This window comes from Humulus lupulus, chromosome 6 (assembly GCF_963169125.1).
Source record: "Humulus lupulus chromosome 6, drHumLupu1.1, whole genome shotgun sequence".
Lineage (NCBI taxonomy): Eukaryota > Viridiplantae > Streptophyta > Magnoliopsida > Rosales > Cannabaceae > Humulus > Humulus lupulus.
Genome location: NC_084798.1, coordinates 31,664,994 through 31,669,476, shown reverse-complemented (window position 1 = coordinate 31,669,476; position 4,483 = coordinate 31,664,994). Strand labels below are relative to the sequence as shown.

At 36.9% G+C, this 4,483-nt stretch overlaps 1 non-coding gene across 1 annotated transcript; it reads right to left on the bottom strand.

Annotated features, from left to right (window-relative positions):
• Positions 1-1,065: 1,065 nt before the first annotated feature.
• On the bottom strand, positions 1,066-1,175 carry LOC133787722 (small nucleolar RNA R71). The gene has a single exon (XR_009872724.1). It is a non-coding gene; the product is annotated as a small nucleolar RNA R71 (small nucleolar RNA).
• Between the last annotated feature and the right edge of the window lie 3,308 nt (positions 1,176-4,483).

The following is a 4,483-nucleotide window of genomic DNA, read 5'->3' as shown; positions in this document are numbered from 1 at the left end:
TATCACAGAAATGTAAAAAACCTGCTTATAGACTGAGATCTTATATCTTTAAAAAGAATAGGAATCGATTATGTTAACCTGCTATTAGAATAGGAAGAAGAGATTTAGAATTGATTAGTAAAATTAATAGAATGAAAAGTTGATGAAATTAATTCCTAGGCTTTTTATTATTGATTCTTAATTAGTTGATTCAGTATTTTGCTTATAGTTATTTAAATTTTGTTTATAGTTTAGAGTATTCATTTTAATTTTTAATTATTCATATAAATTTTAATTCACCAAATAGAATTTTAAAATCAATTATTGGTAATTGGTTAATAGTTTCTGTGGGCGATCTCTGTTCTTACAGACTTTATTACTTGACACGACTACGTATACTTGCGTATAGATTTAACAGATCAAGTTTTTGGCGGCGTTGCTGGGGACTAATAATCAATATCAAATATAATTTTTTTTCAATCTACTTTGGTTTTCATTTAATGTTTTCTAAATCAAGTTGCTTTTAAATTTCTCAATTTCAGGTGACTTATTTTTATGCGACATAAGGGGTCGAAAATACTAGTACCTGTTGATCCTGAGATTGAGAAGACCTGCAAAAGAGAAAGAAAACATAAAAGACTTGAAAAGATGGCCTAGAATGTCAATAATGTCGCTAACAATCTGAATCAAGGTAATGTGGGGAATGTAGCAGCTGAGGCAGACTTACCTTTGAGGGATTATGTACTCCCTACAGTTACAGGGGTGCATTCTAGTATTCGCCCACCTGTAGTGGAGGCGAACAATTTTGAGATCAAGCCCTCAATAATTCAAATGGTTCAGAATTGTGTTCAGTTTGGGGGGCTACCTAATGAGGATCCGAACCTCCATATAACCAACTTTTTGGAGTTATGTGATACTTTCAAAATGAATGGAGTTAGTAATGACGCAATCCGTTTGAGGCTATTTCCATTTTCATTGAGAGATAGGGCTAAAATTTGGTTGATTTCGCTGCAAGCCAATTCCATTCTGACATGGGAAGATCTTGCTCAAAAATTTCTCGCTAAGTACTTTCCTCCTACTAAATCAACACGGATTAGAGGTGAAATAAATAATTTCTATCAATTTGAGGGGGAATCATTATATGACGCTTGGGAGAGGTTTAAAGAGCTGGTGCAAAAATTTCCACATCATGGTATAGTGAAATGGATGTTGGTGCATACTTTTTATAATGGACTAAGGGGAAACACAAGAACTATCACAGATGCAGCAACAGGTGGAGCATTTATGAGCAAAAACACTAATGAAGCTTACGAGCTTTTAGAGGAAATGGCCATGAATAATTATAATTGGCCATCTGAGTGAGAAAATAAGAAGGTGGCAGGAATTCTAGAAGTTGATCCAATTGCTATGCTCACTGCTCAAATTGCTTCGCTAACAAAAAAAATACAACAACAAAACAACAGTTTAGCTCAAGCGATGCAACTACAACCTACTCATATCAGTTGTGAGACATGTGGAGGCCGTCATCATTTTCAGGAATGTCCACTGACAAGTTCTTATTCAGTTGATGATATCCCACTTGAACAAGTTCAAGCCATTGGTAATTTCCCAAGGCCACCTAATAATAACCCATACACTAACAACTATACTCCAGCATACAAGAACCATCCTAATTTGTCATGGAGTAATAATCAAGGGCACCAACCACAGTACCATCCAAATCCACCTCAATATCCTCCACATAGACCATCTTATGGGCTAAACCCAAGGCCCTTTTACGATACTCAAAGGCTACAAATGTCGCAACATCAACAACCACCTCCTCACATTACTAAACCAGAGGTATCCGCTGATGCATTGAGCCAATTTATGACAGAAACCAGATCCCCCATTAGGAGCATAGCAACACAAGTTGGCCAACTTGCAAAGTTAATGGCAGAACGTAATCAAGGGGTTTTACCTAGCTCAACTATGGTGAATCCAAAAGAGCAATGTCAAGTGGTCACTTTGAGGAGTGGGACTAAATATGAGGGGCCTACAGTAGAAAAAAAGGGCAAGAAGATGGAAGAGTAACATGTACCTAGTCCAGCGCAAGAGGAGGTTACTGATGGCCTTCCAAAGAAAGAAATGCCAAAATACACCGAGTCGACACCCAAGATTCCTTATCCTCAGCGGTTCCGAAAGGCGAATCTTGACAAGCAATTCTCCAAATTTCTTGAAGTATTTAAGAGACTTCACATTAACATTCCCTTTCCGGAAGCTCTTGAACAAATGCCTAGTTATGTGAAGTTTATGAAGGAGATTTTTTCTAATAAAAGAAAAACGGAGGATTATGAAACCGTTGCTTTGATAGAAGAGTGTAGTGCCATAATTCAAAAGAAACTTCCTCAAAAGTTGAGAGATCCAGGCAGTTTCACTATACCGTGCACCATAGGGAATTTTCATTGTGCGAGGGCTTTATGTGATCTAGGTGCAAGCATTAATCTAATGCCACTGTCTGTATTTTGAAGACTTTGTTTGGGGGAAGCTAGGCCCACTACGACTACTCTACAACTGGTTGACTGTTCATTGACGTACCCCCGAGGTATTATTGAAGACGTTCTTGTCAAAGTAGACAAATTCATTTTTCCTGCTAATTTTATTGTTCATGACATGGAGGAAGATGAAGATGTTCCAATTATTTTGGGAAGACCGTTTTTAGCCACTGGTCAAGCTTTGATAGATGTTCAAAAAGGAGAGTTAAGGCTGAGGGTGCAAGGTGATGAGGTTTTATTTAATGTGTTTAAGCTTTGAAGTATCCTAGAGCAAGTGATAGTTGTTTTAGTGTTAATGTAATTGAGGAACAATTGTCAAAGAGACAACTTGTTGAAGATCCGCTTGAGATAAGCCTTATTGCACAAGGTGGGGAAGACTGTGATGACATTGAGGTTCTTGAATATGTAAAATGGCTAAACTCTGCTGGACCTATTTATAAGAATAAATATGAGGAATTTGGACAAGGACCCGAGAGACCACTACCATCTACAAAGAAACCACCTGTCCTTGAATTAAAAACTTTACTGGATCATCTTAAATACGCTTATTTGGGTAAGAATGCTACTCTCCCTGTTATTATTTCTGATCCATTATCTACTGTTGAAGAGGACAAATTATTAAGAGTACTTTGAGCTCATAAATTGGCCATTGGTTGGAATTTAGCTGATATAAAAGGAATTAGCCCATCTACTGTTATGCATCATATTCTCATGGAGGAGGACAGTAAGGCTAGTATTGATGCTCAAAGGAGGCTGAATCCAGCCATGAAGGAGGTGGTTCGAAAAGAAATTTTGAAGTGGTTAGATGCTGGTGTTATTTATCCAATCTCGGATAGCTTATGGGTAAGCCCAGTACAAGTTGTTCCAAAAAAATGAGGAATGACAGTAGTAAAAAATGAGAATAATGAGTTAATTCCAACTCGTACAGTGACGGGTTGGAGAATTTGTATTGACTATAGAAAGCTAAACAAGGCAACAAGGAAAGACCATTTCCCACTGCCTTTCGTGGATCAAATGCTTGATAGACTGTTGGGCCATCAATTTTATTGTTTTTTAGATGGGTATTCTGGTTTATCACCAAATACCTATTGCTCCCGAAGATCAAGAGAAAACAACTTGTACTTGTCCTTATGGTACGTTTGCTTTTCGTAGAATGCCATTTGGATTATGCAATGCTCCTGCTACATTTTCAGAGATGCATGATGTCATTATTTTCGGATATGGTAGAGAAGATCATTGAAATATTTATGGATGATTTCTCGGTCTTTGGTTCTTCATTTAATTTATGTTTACATAATTTGGAGAAGGTGTTAACGATATGTGAAGAATCTAATTTGGTCCTGAATTGGGAAAAATGCCACTTTATGGTAAGTGAAGGAATTGTTTTGGGCCATAAGATTTCAAGCAAAGGAATTGAAGTAGATCGTGCTAAGGTTTCAACTATTGAGAAATTGCCTTCTCTGATTTCAATTAAGGGTGTTCGGAGTTTTCTTGGCCACGCTGGATTTTATATGAGATTTATTAAAGATTTCTCCAAGATTTCTAAACCCCTTTCTGCTCTATTAATAAATGGAGTACATTTTAAATTTGATGTCGATTGTCAAAGAGCTTTCAATACTTTGAAAGAGAAACTGATCACTGCACTGATTGCGGTACCACCAAATTGGGAACTTCCCTTTGAATTGATGTGCGATACAAGTGATTATGCAGTTGGAGTAGTTATGGGGTAGCGAGTTGACAAGGTTTTTCGAACAATTTATTATGCTAGTAGGACCTTGAATGATGCTCAATTAAACTATACAACTACTGAGAAGGAACTACTTGCAATTGTTTTTGCATTTGATAAATTCAGGCCATACTTAATTGGTAATAAGGTTATTGTCTACACAAACCATTCTGCTATTAAGTACCTTATGACCAAGGAAGATGCAAAACCTCGTTTAATTCGATGGGTCCTTTTATTGCAAGAG